The following is a 15,765-nucleotide window of genomic DNA, read 5'->3' on the forward strand; positions in this document are numbered from 1 at the left end:
CCCCAGCCCAGCCTCCCAGGCAGCCTGTCAGTTCCACCATGATGGAAAGTTGCCAAGGATCAGACCCCCTCTCTAAAAGTGGTGATGGTATTTAATAACTAATTACTCTAATGATCCTGCAGAAATGCCGGAGACCTGTTTTAGGAGAGATGTCAATTAGAGCCATCTGCACGGTGCATAAAGGAGCCCTACCCCAGCTGTACTGTTGAAACATGTTAGCGTGTTCCTACCAGCGGCCATGTGGTACTTAACGAAAGTGAATTGTTCACACTGCACAGCCCGCGCCTCCTGATGAATACTAGTATTTTGTTTGGGAAAATAGTTCTTCTGTCATGTGGAATATTTTTCAATGCAGCACGCAGCAAGTTGGAAGCCAATGCGCCCTAGAATGCAGACTCCTCGCCACCTCACGATGCCCACCTTCAGCCCACTGCCGCCCGCCCCACCTGGCGGCATACCACACCTGGCCACGGTTCTTAGCATCTGTCTGAATCAGCTCTGAAGCAGGGGCCGGAGAGGGTTCTCACCCCACCCTCAACTTCTCTCCTTGCAGGAAAACCAAAACTGTGCCAAGTAAGGGCACTGGGCTTCATCTAGAAGAAGGAGTTCCCTTGGGGTGTGGTCCTTGTAAGAAGTTCATAAGCCTGATGAGGAGGCGCACACCTGTGGCCCTCAGAGGCTGAGGCAGGAGGGTGACAAGTTTGAGGCTCTGGACTACAGCAGCTTTCAGAGTAACCTGGAATACACAGTGAGATGCTGCCTAAGGTGGGGCGAGTGCAGTTGGCAAGCAGAGCCCTGGATGCTTAGCAAGGTATAGTGGGGCTAGGACTGTTTCTGGGGCCCCACAGAAGCCTGATCGGAAGCCTCTCTCCTCACCAGTGAAAGCAAATCTTGAGTCAGTAGTGACCAGAAGTCCTTGCCACACAGGGGCCAGATGGCAGGACCTGGGCACAGCTGCCCATGGGCTCAACAGCTGAGCGCAGGTATGTTGGGCACCTGTTGCTTTGGATGCTCCGAAACTGGCCAGGGCCAGACTCAGGCCTTCCTGTGCAGAGGATCAAGGGCCCCGCCTTGCAGTCGTGGAGGAGCTGGCAGCTGTGCTCTGGCAGGGGCACCCTGAACTCTGCTGGGCTCTGTGGCCTCAGTGCGCTGACAGCCCTCCGGTCAGGGCCACCAGGAGGGAGCTGTTTTATTGCAGCCTGTTCTAGGATCAACAGGATTTTACTCACTGGCAATAACTGTTCCGGAACTTTCCCTAGAACCAGAGTCACTTATTAAAGCTTAATAAAAGGCAAGATTGACTGCAGCTGGTGACGGAGAAGACCTGCCTCAGTCCTGATAACCGACACATTCTTCACAACACTGCAATCCCATAAATCTCACTTATTTCCACTTCTGCAAGCAACTGATCCCGAGTTACAGTAATGATCCTAAGTTCAGCTGAACATGTTCTTAAAGGAAATCCTTCTGGGTGAAAAATAGCTGGTAGGTGCTCGTACCTGTCCCTTGTCTGCAGGCTGTGCCATTCGATTCCACCTCTGGGCCCTGGTGTTTGCCCCAACCCGTAACAGATGAGGGTCTGGAAGGACCAAGTCGCAGCGAGCCCCCAGTGGCACCTCGGCAGGGGGATGACGGCTCATGGCAGCTCTGCTGCCCAGGCATCTCTAGTAATCAGTGGCCTTCCCCGGCAACCAGGCCAGGATGGCCACAGACCGGAATCTCGGTTTCACTTTCTTTTCAGGCAGAGCACTTCTTTAAAGAGGGATCCACAGGGTGACCAGTCTACGGGATTATCTTAATTTGGAACTGAGGCTGCAGTGCTGGGGAGCCCACAGCACTAGAGTGTGTGTTTACAGGGTTGGGGTGTGGGTGTCAGCCAGAGCAGACAAACCCCCAGTGTCGCCCACCCAGCCCTGCTCAATGAGAAGGGATGAGGCAGAAAGTCTGCTGGCCGCAGGCCTCTGCAAGCCCAGGAGTGCTGGCCTGGCTCCAGCCACCAGCTGCACAGAGGTGAACTTTGGTGGAGGAGGGAGGCAGCCCCGCAGCTGTGTGTGCAGAGAGGAGGGGCCCGGGGAGCCAGGGGAGCTCAGAGAGCCCTCGGAGAGGTGTTCCAGGTGCCGCGTGACGGGTCTTTGGGCAGCTCAGGAAGTTTCCTGCCAACACAGCGAGCAGCTCTCAGTCCTCCCTGCATGGAAAGGAGTGTGGAGACAGGAAATCAAGCTTGGGTGTCCAAAGGCAGTAAAGAAACCGTGCGTGCATGGAGGGGGCATGTGAGAGGGTGCACAGGGTGGCGCAGATCTGTGCATGACTTGGGCTGTGGCTCCAACAGGCAGCCGTTCCTGGGGCTAGGAGCCAAGGTCGGGCCTGGGGGTGTCTGCCTTTCTGAAAGCTTCTTTCAAGGCAGGAGGAAAATGAAGGCTCACTTAAGGGACCCTGTGAGGCTGGTGCTCTCTCTGCTCTGGGGAGGTGGCCAGGATGCTCTGGCTGAGGTGCCAGTGAGCCCCAGCCCCACAGGACTCGCGGCCCGTGGTGCTGGAGAGCACGTCAGCCTCTCCCAGGAGTGTGCAGCTGATGCAACCCAGGGAGCCAGGGCCAGGGACGCAGCTTCTGTGCAGCCCCTCCAGGAGCCCTGACACCACCCACGGACAGCTGAGCCGGGAGACCTGGGCCAGAGCCAATGCAAGGACGGGTATTTGAGCACAGGGTAAAGGGAATGCAGATGACATTTGTGTCATTTGAGGAACCCAGCCCCACCCAGGATAGCAGCACCCATAGGAATGGGGGCATTTACAGGGATGGAGGGAACAGTGTTTCCTTGTGGTCAGTCATGTGCTAATTGCAAGCCAAATATAACTTCAACCTTGGTGAGCTTGGTGTGTTCTATTTTGTATAAATAAGATGCTTTTAGAAAGAAAACCAGTTTTACTAATTAACTTTCCGTATTTCAAAAAAGTGAGATTTTCCTATGGTGTAAAAAAAATATAAATATATATGTGATGATGCAGTTTCCACAGCTCTTTTTGTATTTGTAAAAGTATGGTTCCTGCTGCTTTCATTGAAATTTGAATCAAGGAAACACCTGTTGTTGAAAATCCCCTGTTTTGGGGCAACAGCTAGACCCCTCCCACTTCCCAGCTACCCAGCAGGCACTGACCTTGGGTTTTAGAGTATTTCTCCCCACGGCCCGGTCCACAGAGCAGCACAGGGCTTCAGGAACATCCAGACCTTGGGTGAGCCCAGGGATGATGCTTTGGGAGCCTCAGAAGTCACTTGGCCATGCTGCAGTCCGAGGCTCCCCTCAGGATCCCCTCCTCCAGATGCGCACAGCACGCGGCCTGCAGTCTCTTTCTTAGCAGGCATCGATACATGACTGCTCTTATGTCTTAATGCTTGTGTGGGCACACGGCACCTCTGAGCCGCCTGCTGAACCCTCATGCATCCTTTCCAAAGGACCAGCTGGAACGTCTGTGCCTTGGCCTCAGCCAGAACAACTGCTTTGAAGCATCCCCGGATGCTAACTTGTGTTCAGCCCAGGTGTCCTTCCCTGTCTTCTCCCCCCGTCTGCCTCTGTCCCGCCACGGCAGTGTCTAGCCTTGTGCCCGGCACAGACCCATGTGTTTTGATTTGATGGCACTGAGGTTCCCCTGTCTGTTCTGGGCTCCACTCCTTCTGCAGATCTCCCCTGCCGCCCCAGTACTTGGAATTGAACTCAGGACCTTGTACTTGCTAGGCAGGCTTGGTACCTCTGAGCTACGTCTCCGGCCCACTGCTTCTAAACTTAACCTTGCCAGGCTTCTGCAGGTGGCTAATCAGTTATAGAACTAGAGAGGAAACAAATTTTAAGTGGCTTTTGTGGTAACTTAGAGCCGATAGCATCTTGGATTTCACAGCTTAGAACCCCTTCCCCCCACCAGGCCTCTTTAGCCCCTCAGCCTGTTGGTGCTGACTGCAAGAGCAGCTGCAGAAATGAAGCCAGGCCCAAAAGAACCTTCTGGCTGGTGGAAACAGTCTGGGTCCCGTTTAGGGTAAAGATAAGGCAGGTACAAATGTTCATCAGAATTCACTGAACCGTGTGCTCCAGATCTGAACAGTTACTTTGTGGAAATGATGCTACTGTAAGACTGGTTCCCAAAAGCAGACGTGGCCCGAGCAGACAGGGTGGTCACAGGCCTGTTCTGGTCTTCCTGGTCTCACCTCTGCTGTGTGTGTCACAGGATTGCTCCACAGCAAAAGAATAGAACAGCCTCCGAGTTTGGAGAGCAGTAACCCTTGAAGTCCCAAGCTGGGGCTCCATACCTGGGTGCCTTCCCGTGCTTGCCCCCACACAGACGAATCAAGCAGTTGTAGGGAGAGTCTGCCTCAAACCCGAAGGGGAAACTTCACACTCATGTAAAACCCAGGAGCCCTCTACACAGACTCGTGCGCCTTGTTCCCAGCAGCATTACGCACGCTGCTGATGAGTGTCCTCGGGGAGACGAGTGGACTGACCCAGGCGGGCCTCACACACCACACAACGTTACACTTGCAATCGTGAGTGCAACATCGGCAGCCCTTGAAGACAGCCGGGCGCGCAAGGGCAGGCGGTGCGTGATCCCACTTTGCATGAGGTGTGTAGGGACTTCAGATCCCAGAGAGGAAAAGCAGAATAAGCTGCTGTTCAGACATCAAGGGAGGGGCTCTTGTTCAATGAGTGAGGAGTGGGAAGGTGGATGGCGTCGATGGTCCCACAATACTAAGAACTGCTTAATGCCACTGGACTGAACACTTAAGATGGCCAGGGTGGTCGATTTTGTGCTATATATACATTGGTTCAGTAAAAATCTAAAGCCAGGGCCTGCTTTCTGATCCCTTTAAATTTCAACAGCTCTTGGTCAGAGCCATTGCCTGGCTGAAGATTTGGTTTGTGATACTGAAAGCAAAGGTGTAGGGAACAGGCCGTCCCTGCCTGCCAGCCCCTCCCCAAATGACAGCAGCGCCCCATTCAGAACGGCCAGCGTCCTTCCTGAATGCCCAGGGTCCTGCTGTCCAGATGGAGGTGCACAGCCACTACCCCAGTTAACTCCATCTGCTTTTGTTGATCCATTCAGGCAGCTCGAGGCCTCAGACTGACAAGAGAGGGGTGATTTTTACTTTATCACTCCGGCAACCTCCGGCATCATAATCAGGGTCCTCAAGACCCCAGGGGCTCCGAGCCTCAGAAACTACAGCACGTTCTGTGAACAGCGTAGCACGTGTGTCTGGGCAAGTTGGCGCGTGGCCTGTGATTCGGAGTGATGAGCGGGCGCTTGTCCCAGCGGGAGGCGGCCCGGCAGGCACCGGTGCAGGGCCTGCTGGAGGCCACCTCGCCCACCTCCGCTTGGGCCCACGACTGATGTCTGATGGGCTCTCAGAATGGCGTAACCTTTGGCCCTCAACTCCCCACACTTGGCCACCTCAGAACAGAGGAGGCCTTGGGGGCTACAGGAGGAAGGGGGCTGTGGCCTGGGTGTCTGCAAAACAAAACCAGAATTTTGAGTTCCAATATCATTCCGTAAAGGCTTGTGGCCATGGGGCTGGTTTGAGGACAGAGGCTTGGTGGAAAATGCCTGAGCCTGTACTGTGAGAGAGGTCACCGCACTGTTCACCTGAGGTCAGTGGAAATACACACAAACCACACTCCACACAGCAGGGGCAGGAACGTCCTGACACAGCCTCGAGTTTCTCCTGCCTAAGGAAATGGCGAAAAAGAGTGTGCGCGCACGTACGTACATCCACACTCCTCACCTTCCCCTGGCGTCCTGGAAAAGACCACCCTGCGCCTAGCATTTCTCTGTGCATCCCTGCTCTCCACAGGGATGGGGCATTGCCCCCCACTAGCCCGCTTCAGGGGGTCACCATTTACCCTTGAGTCTCTCAGTCACCCGTGCGTTGCCCTGGGGTTCATTTTTCCACTGCTGCTGCCACCACCCTGCTGCTCACTCCTCTCTGGACACGAGGGCTTCGCAGGTGGGATCTGCTTTACCCCCATTCTTCTGTGCACTGTTGTGAAGGGAAGAGCATTTAAAGACCTTTCGGGAGAACAAGTCACTTCTCCATTCCTGCAGCGGGCAAAAGCATGGACTCCATGAAACTTGCTCTGGAACACAATCACACACACACATGCACAGACACACACACACACCCAGCACCCCAGAGTGGTAACCATGTGATAGACCAGGAATCAGCCAAATTCACACCACCAGTCCTGGCAGCTCTGCCCCGGTCCCTCCTGACACAGCTGAGGAGTCACTGGGCCACCGAAACAGCACTAAAGCTGGGGAAGCAGAATATGGCGTCCCTAACCAGCTCCGAAACCTCGCTGCTGCTCCTGCTGGACTCGGGAGCACACTTCGAGATAAAAGGAGGCTTAACCTCTGCTCTCTGCAGAGACCGCGTGAGTGGCCTTTCAGAGCCGGAATCCCCGTTTTCCCATCACATCTTCTTGCTCCACTCCTGTCCTGCATTTTGTGTCTCTGACAAGTTAGGTGAAAGCACTTAGCCTTGACTCTCAACAAGGAAGCCACCTGTGCCCCTTGGTCGGCTCCCTGCTACCCGGGGCCCGGGCTCTCTGTTGCAGGCCAGAAGTGGCAATCGCAGCTGCACTGCTCCTCGATTTGTGAGGTGAGGGTGGCTCAGGCGGAGGAAAGAGCAGGCAGCACCCCTGAGAGGCTGGCCGCACAGTGGGAAGCACACATGCGTGCACCCCAAACCCTGTTCCTTCATCATCCATCCTCCAGCCTCTAACTCAGAATCGCCATTTAGAAAATACAAACGGACTGTGACTGGTGATCCAGGTTCAAAATTCAAAGCAAACCTTGCAAATTAGTCATCTAGCGAGGGAAAGGGAGAAGAGGTGAAAAGGGTAACAACAACAAAAACCTTCACCGAAACCTCATCCTAGTATAATTTCTATTGCTCTAACTAAACAGACGAGGAAACAGATAAAGAGGTTTATTTGGGCCCACGGTTCTGGAGGCTGGAAAATCCAAAAGCATAGTGCCGGCCTCTTCTGGGCTTCGGGTGAAAGCCTCGTCCTGTGTCGTAGCATGGGGACACACAGAGGGGTGAGGAGGCCCGCGCAGAAGCCGCAGAGCAGAAGGAGCAGAACGGCCATCCCACCGCCTGCTCTGGCAACGCTAATCCAGTCCCACAGGAAAGACACCGGGACCTGGGAGACTCCACCACCTAGGCAACAGCACAGGCAGATCAAAGCGGAGGGGAACAACCATTTCCACCTTAGCAGAAGTCATCAGCGGAGGCGAGGCAGCTGCAAAACCCCAAAACCCAGCATGTTCCCCCAGAAAGTGGAGCAGCCTGGGTGGGGACACTGAACCCCAGGGCGGATAATGCCGCTTCACTGCCGGGGTGCTGTATCTCTGTTGCATTTAATTCTGTTCCGCGTTCTGTTCTCAGTGGACTTTAGAATATCATACCTTTTAAATGGCTGAAATGCTTTGTTCTTTAAGATTGGACGTGGAAAGAAATAAATTTCACTTACCTCGAAAGCATGTCTGTACATGAGGAAAAGGAGGCTTTGGCTAGCAATCCTGGCAGAGGCCGAAGGTGCCGCACCATCCCTGCCTCCCCCTCCAAGCATCCTCCTCACCTTTCCTGTTCCTTGTTATCCTGCCTCTGCTCTCCACAGTTCCAGCCCTGCTGTGCTTTGTCTTTAGTTGGAGCGCTTCCTGCCTAAACTCCAGTGACTCCGAAAGCTCATGTCTCCAGGCTTCAGGCCTCCCCACAATTTCCATCCCCCCAAAAACAAGATCCTCCATTTTCTTCTGAAACCCACATCCTGCCCAGCAGTCCTGATGTCCATGGACGGTCACACCAAACCCCCGGCCCTGAGAGCTGGCTGTGCGCCTTCCTCCCCGGACTTCACCCTGCCAGCTTGCCTGGGTCTCTTGCCAGCTGCAGACCCTGCTCAGCCCCTCCTCAGGAATGTGCTCCAGTGGTTCCCAGTGTCTGTTTCCAGCTTCCCACTCTATAGACTCGGTCCTCACACCCACCCTGAACCCCTCAGAAGGGCTCTCTCTTCTTCTCGGGGGTCTTGCTCCATACTTGCACTGGCCAGGACAGTAGCCACTAACCAGATGTACTATTTAAACTAATCAAAAGTTCTTAAAACTTTAAATTCAGTTCCTTGGTCACACCGACTGGTTAGTTCTCAAGGGCTCCATCTTCGTGGACTATGGCACCATATTGAATCTCACGGGTTATAAAGCGTGCCTGCCCATCATCACAGAAAATCCTACCACACACCATGGTCGTGCCGCTTCCATCCTGAGTGTCTCTCTTTCCCTCTCTAAAGCTCTGAAGCAGATGAGTAAGATGTGTCCTTACATCCCAAACCTCATCTCCAGCAGCACAGAACTTGTGCTTCTCTGGGATAATACTGGAACATGGAACCCTTTGGGGTGCCATAGTTGGGAGGTGTCGTGGCTTGTCTAGTTATCCCTGCAAAGCCTCCTGCAGTCATAGATGGGGCTCTTTCAAGATAGAAGGGACAGGGGGAGGCTGGTCACTTGTCACTTGCTGGTTGCTACTTCGTGGCTGGGTGCCTTCTGCTGCCCTCCTCCGCCATGAACTCTTTCTCCTCTGCGATGTCTCTTGGCCACAGCACCCTGCCTTGGAGCCAGCTGACTTCGAAATGAAGCCTCTGCAAACTGTGCCAAATAAAGCTTTCCTCCTTTAACTTGGGGTAGTGGCTATTTTGTCTCAGCAATGAGAAAAGTATGAAACTACAGTAATGGAAGAGAAAAAAGGGTCCACTCTCGTCACAGAGGTTCACAGTAGCATCAGCACAGCTAGGCTCTGTAGTTCAGTGAAGCAGGACTCCTGGCACCGCTCACCTTCTCCTGGTGGCTGGCACCACCCTCTGCTCTGTGGACAGCTTCTTCTGGGAGTGGTCCCAGCCTTAACGTCCTTCCGGTTTGTGATGCTAGAGGAAGGAGGTTTTGAGTTCACATATCTGACCTCGGCAATCTGTGTCTGTTTGGGTCCTGAAGCAGAATCACTAGTTAAGACCAGGGGAATAGAACACACTGACTCACCTGGCTTGGTCTGTTGCTCACTCTGATGGTCAGAACTCCCAAACCTTGTCTCACGGGCTCCACATGAAGAAAGATTCTCATTTCTCAATGAAAGAGGAAGGGAGAAGTCAGACAGCATGGATTTCATGACTGGATTCTGTTGGGACCTTTCTCAGTTTCTTCTGAATGCCTGGCAAAGGATCCAATCTGATGCTCAACACGTCCTAGCTGTGTTAATGGATGAGAAGTGAACCCGTGGGTGGGTAGGTGGATGAGAGGACGGACAGAAAGACGGGTAATTATCTACCTAGCTGTGGAAAAGGCAGGAGTGGAGAACCAGGCCCCAGAGCTCAAGGGGCTGTTTCCCCCAGCAGAAGCCAGGCATTGGGCACCATCTTACGGTCCAGGACTACCAGACAGCCGGATCCTTGAGGGCAGCACTTGGCCAAGTCACCTCTGCTTCTGAGGCCTGCGAGTGTCTGCTTTAGGTGGACTCGCAGCTGGCCAGCCAGGGTGGGGGATTGTGGGTTATGCAGCAGACCTACCCCTGGGTTTCACCATTCTTACTCCATCCTCTTGCGGTTGAAAACCTTCTTACACAACAACAAAAAAAGCTCAAGCCAACGAAACCACATAATTGGTGCTCCCAGAGGACAGCTGTGGGGCCAGTGCCTTTCTGAGGGAGAGGATTTGTGGATGTTGGCCCTCAGTCCAGATCCAGGAAAGAGTAGTCATGTCGTCTTTCCAAAAGCTCTTGTTACTGGCAGTGGCCATGGTGGTATGGCTGCTGAACCATGTAGCAAGTTGAAGAATTAATCCTGGGAGGTAATCAGCACTCCTGGGAGGTGCTGGGGTGTGGGTCGCCTGTTGTTGTATTGTCGTTGTCACTCTGGTGGCCTTGGGAGGCAGCATTAAAACAAGCAAGGGACTCAGGCAGGCAACCAGGGAGGTGGCAGTGTTTCTTTTTGTTTTGCTTTAATTTCTTTCCTGGTTAGTCCTTTTTCCATCCTGGCTTTAATTGTGTCTTTCTCTGTGTGAGGATTTATTAAGGAACAAAATGAGTGAGGCATTTAGGGGACTTATTTCAGTCCCATTAGACCTGCCCGGCTGGAAGATTGGACGCTGGGGGCAGTGTGTGAGGATGAGAGAGTGCCGTGTGCGTAGGACCAGCCTGTTGGCTTCTCCCAGCCCCTCCTTGGCATCGCTGGCTCTGTCGCCCAGTGCCCATGTGCTGTGATGGGGTGGCCACTCTCAGGGTTGCGCTGCCGGGGGCCTTGCTGAGTCTCTTGCTCTCTGGACTTGACCTTTCCTGCAGGGAATGTGTGTCCTCAGGGCTTGTCAGCTTTTGGAAGGTGCGGTCCTCAGGGAGCCAGCGTCTAGCTTCTGTCCTGACTTTCTCCTGGGATGAGGGGGCAGGGAAGGGACCAATCCCTAAGGAGGTGAACTTGGAAGGTGGCCTCAGAACGGATGCCCAGGCCATGCCCTGGGGACCTCTCAGGGAGGAACCAGGTCTAGTTAACCTTCATGCAGTACCTGCTGGTTTGGCTCCAACCTCTTTGTGACATTAGGCAAGTCACTTCCAACTCTGAGCCTGTGATTCCTCTGCTGAAAGGTTGCCTGTGTCACAGCCAGGATAACTGCAAGAGCAAACAGCCCCGAACTGCAGCAGCTTTGTCCACTGGAAGCTTCTTTCTTGGTCAGGTCACAGTTAGGTGTGGGCCCTGGGAAACACCTATGCACTCTTAGTCAGACAGAAGGGGCCAGAGCCTCTTCCATGCTGTGTCCCAGCCACCTGGCCCTCGTCCTCCTCCCCAGTGTGCTACCCGGGCGGGCCTGGAGGGACCCAAATCATCTGCACACACCTTCTGCACCCTGGCAAGAACACAGCTCCGGGGAGAACAGAGGGATGCTGGAGCGTGTTGTCCCGCTCTGGAGGAGGACCCTGTCCCGGGAGCTCTGGGGGCCTCTGCCTCCAAGACAACAGCACCATGTTGTTCCTGAGCTGCTTCTAAGGTTCAGTGTGAAATGCAGTCATTCTCCAAGCAGGACTCTGGCCCCCAGCAGACAGGGCGATATTGTTACTTTTTTCTCTTTCCCCTGCTGGTTATTCCCTTGAGGTTTATGCAAATAACAGACCAAGGCAAGAAATTAAATATATGTCCCTCACCTCCGAAGTTCCTCATTTCCGTGTTCCTCGCAGTGTAACATTTCATTAGACCTTCCAGATGGGGAAAGAACAGCAGATTAAAAGTCAGATAGTGCCTCGGAGCCGCTTCACTGGTTCTGGGGCCGCTGGAGCTTCAGAGTGCTTTGGTGTTTCCACTGCTGAAAGGCTCCTCGGGAGCAGTTGCATTTTAATAAATAGCCGCCTGAGTAATTTTCCTCGAAGGGACTGCACAGGGACGTGCACTTGGGAGAGCAGGCTGCGTCCTCTGAGTGCTGCTGCTTCGTGGATGGGGTGCTTGAGGATGCAGGAGCCCATCGAGTGCCCACCCGTGCTAGTGACGGTGGCACCCAGGCCACCCCGCTCCCCCGGGACCTGTGGGGTACAGAGGGGGAGCCACCATTCAGAGGGAGATGTTTTGTCCATCCATGAACTGTGCCGTTCCCCGGGCGATAGACAAAAAGAACCTCTTTAGGACTCAGGGAGAACCTGTTCCTTTCACCGCCATGATCCTTGCTCCTCTCTTCAGAGGGCAGGACAGGCTGGCCCAGGGAGTCATGCTGCTGAGGCATAGCTGCTTTCATTTATTTAATTTTTCTGTTCATTCATTCATTCTTTGTCTGCTGAGCCCTCCAGAGGCTGGGGCTGTCCGAGCTGAGACACAGCAGGGAACACACTAGTGGTCTGGGACTGCGGTGGCTGACCCCAGGGCTGGAAAGCCGAATTGCCTGTCTCAATCACGGCTCCACCACTCTCGCTGGGTGACTTGGGCAAGTTGTCGGGCCTATCTGTGCCTCGGTCTCCTCACGTGGAAGACAGAGATAGCTGTCATCATAGCTGCCTGAGTCAGTATGGGACTCGAGGAACCAGTATGTATAACACCCTCCCCACATGAAAGCCAGCACCTGAGCAGATCAGGCGGCCTTGTGGAAGGGAAAGGGCTATGCGAGACACAGCGGGGAAAGAGGTTGCTGTGTTAAAATAGGGTGGTCAGCGAAGGCTTCACAGAGAAGGGGATGATTAAGAACAAAACCTGAAGAAAATGAGAACACAAACCACAGGGATAGCAGCAGAGAATTAGCACATGCAGGGGTCCCAGGCAGGAGAGGCCCACGGCGCCAGAGAGCTGCAAGGAGGCCACGTGCCGGGGCACAGTTAGTGAGCGGAGTCAAGGCAGGCAGGCCTGGTTCCTCGCAGGCCTTGAGTGAGGCGACCTAACTTGGGTTTTCCCAGATCATGCTAACTGCCGGATGGAGAATCCTCTGCAAGAGGACAAGGAGGACGGGAGATGAGTCAGGAGGCTCTGCAGGATCCAGTGAGAGGTGGCAAGGCTCAGACCCGGGTGGCCAGAAATGGGAGACGTGGCTGGCGTCTGGAGGTGACGCTCCGCAGCCGGTCAGCTGGAAACTGAGAAGCCTGCACGCTGGAGGTGCAGGTCCACCGGGCTGGCAGGGATGGGAGCTGCAGTGTGGACGCAGCCCCCACGTCACAGCTGAGCACAGGGCACTGCCGCTTACTCCTCTGTAAAGTGGAGGCGGCTCTGGCTCGTCTGATTTCCGGCGCTTTCAGAAAGGCAAGTAGCCACGAGCAGTTGATAAGTGCACCTCGTCTCTCCACCCATGGCCTCCCCTGCAGCTGGGAAAGGAAGGCTCAGCACAACAGAAAGGGTCGAAGGTCAGGAGCATGGGCTCGGAGATGTGGAGACCCGAAGGGGTTGGTAGCATCTCCGTCCTGTGTCACAGTGGGATTCGCCAGGCACTGCCTTGTAGGTGGGAGGCCCTGGAGGCAGCAGGCAAGTGGACCCTGACATGCTGCTCCGGGGAACAGGACACTTCCCGTGTGGCCAGTCCTCTCCTCTAGTGGGAGGAACACTGAGCTCCCTGCATCTAGCTCCAGAAAGTCTTCCTGACAGGCTGGCATCTGACACCAAGGTTCCCAGCCTCAGCAGGGAGCAGTTTTATCTGGACACCCGTCCGAGGCCAGACTCTGCGTGTCTTTGTGGAGCCCCAGACACTGGGGTCAGCGCTGCTCTTGGGCCACTGCCGGGCCCGCCCATGTGAATGGACTGCTTGTGCCTGCAGATGGGGCTGGGCTGAGCCAGGACAGATGGTCGTCTCCTCTCTTCCAGGGGGCTGCTGCAGCTGAGATTGGGCCTATGCATAGCTCTCCAGTACCCACACAGGGGCCTGACCCTGTCATCCCCGTTTGTCCTCCGGGATCCCAGTCTCTTGCCCTCAGGAGACCCTGAGCTCTGGGTAGCCAGGGTCTGCAGCGACAGGTGGCTGTGGGTGGAAGTGGAGCTTCCACCCCGGGAGCTGGTGAGCTTGGCCAGTGCTGTGTTTCCAGAGCTTGGTGTGTGATCAGGCACAGGTCAGCCTGCTAGAAGGAACAAGCACCAAAGGGCAGGGCAGCAAAGTAACGTGGACTCACTGGGAGGGCTTCCTGGAGAAAATGAGGACAGAGCTGAAGGACTGACATATAACAGGAAGTCCAGCGAGGTTGTTCCTGTTACAGGGAGACCCAAGTGAGGCCCAAGGCTTGGCATAAAAGGTTCCCACTCCCACCATTGAAAGGCGGAGCTGGGCAGCCCAGCACAGGGCCCCTCCATTGAAGAAGTCTGGAGACTGACTACAGGAAATAACGGGCTGAGCAGAGAAGGGCCAGGAGCCCCTGCCCAGGTTCCTCCCTCCCTCCTGGGAAAGGGGCTCCCTGCCTCAGCATCAAACCGCCTGCCCTCAGTGGACCTGGCTGTGTGGCCTCACAGGGCCCTCCGTGCCTCAGTTTAATAGAAGTGCCTCTCTCCTAGGCTGTCTCTGAGGATGAAGGCTGACACACAGACAGCTGCACTTAGTGAATATCCTGTTGGTGTCCGTGGAAATAGCAGGGCAGCAATAGTTACAGCAGCAGCGATCACGATAGAAACGGCACCCAAAAGTCAGCCCAGAGAAGTTTGAGTCAGAGAGAGTGAATTGAGAAAAGAGAAGTAAGGAAAAAAAGAATTCTGGTCACTGCTGATGTCCCACCAAGTGCAGCTGCTGAACAGACAGGCCCTCATCTCATAGGCTTTGTGGTAAGAAAGAGCAGTGCAGGGCCTGGGGGCCGGAGGTGATGACTGGGTGACCGGGGGACTTGTAGGAGCAGGGGGTGCAGCGGGAGCCCAGGTAGAGGGGAGCTCCGATGGGAGGGAACGGCATCTGGGACCTGTGCAGGGCCACATCCTCCGTCACACACCCCTCTCTCAGGACAGCCCACTCAGGGAGCCTCAGAGGACTCCTGCTATGCACCAAGTCCTGGGGATGAAAGATGAACAGCTTCCAGTTGCTGCCAGCCAGTGCGGTCCAAGAAAGCGATCAGGATGTGAAGGGAGGTGCTGAGGCTGAGGAGGAAAGTGCTGCAGGGCTCAGAGGAGGAGACTGGGCCAGCCTGGATCTGCTCCCCCACATACTATCTACTCCCCTAAACCATTCTCCTCCTAGGCACATGAATGGACCTACTCCCCCCGCTTCAAAGTTAAGGCAGCCACCTGGCTCACTTTGGCCGATGACATAAGGGAGGACACGTGTCCCTTCCAAGTGAAAACTTTGCAGTGTGTGCGACCCTCTTTCATTGCCACAGTGGTGCGACTGGAAGCAGCTCTGGCACCTGAGGTCCTGGAGAGAGGAGGACCCGGATGACCAGCAGTGTGTGCGCAGCAAGAGAAAAAGGAGCATTGTTGATTACCATCGCACCTGGGGCTGTTCAACCCCTACCCGTTGTAACGTGTACTACCTAAATGTAATTATTTTAAAAGGTCTGAAATAGAGAACTGGCCTTGCCTGAATCCTCTCTAAGCCATTGGGAATGGAAGCCCCGGGTTCTAGTTCACCTCTGCCCCAATGCTCTGGGCATCGGAGAGTCCTGCAGTGCAAGCAGTAATTGATCCCTGCCCAGCCTGCCTCTCAGAGCTGCCCAGCCAGTCCAGCAAGACAGAGGCCTGGAAACGGCAGGAACGCGTGGGAGTCCTGCAGTCCTCAGCTTCCCTGTTGGAGGCCCTGGAAGTCATGGTGAAGGTCACCCTGCACAGTGTCAGGTGCAGGCCAGGCCGGGAGGGGATGACCCCAGGGGACGTGGCCCTGGTTCCTGCTAGCAGGCGCAGGGCCGGTGGTGCCAGGCTGCCCAACAGGGGTGGAAGTGGCAGCCTGGAAGCAAAGTATCCCTGCTTGGTTAATCTAAAAATAAACAGAAAGGCAACAAAAATCTATGTTTCAATTACTGCACACAAGCTGTTCAAACAGCCAGCTCCACACTGGAGATGTGAACTTGTCAACAGAGCCTGCCTCGTTTGCATGCTTGGGTGGTGATAAAGCACACAACCTCGCAACAGGCCGCCCTCTGGTCTGGGCTGCTTTTTAAATTTTTTTAATTAAATTAAAAACACGGACATAGAATCAAGACAATGAAAATCTGCAGCAAGTATATCAAGATAGGGGGTGGCAGTTCTCAACACGGAGACAAAGAAGGCTCTGTGGCCTCAGAGAAGTCTGGCAGTGGCACTGAGGTCAGCAGCAGGAT

The sequence above is a fragment of the Fukomys damarensis genome, unplaced genomic scaffold (genome assembly GCF_012274545.1).
Source record: "Fukomys damarensis isolate Sample0158 unplaced genomic scaffold, DMR_v1.0_HiC HiC_scaffold_2, whole genome shotgun sequence".
Classification (NCBI taxonomy): Eukaryota; Metazoa; Chordata; class Mammalia; order Rodentia; family Bathyergidae; genus Fukomys; species Fukomys damarensis.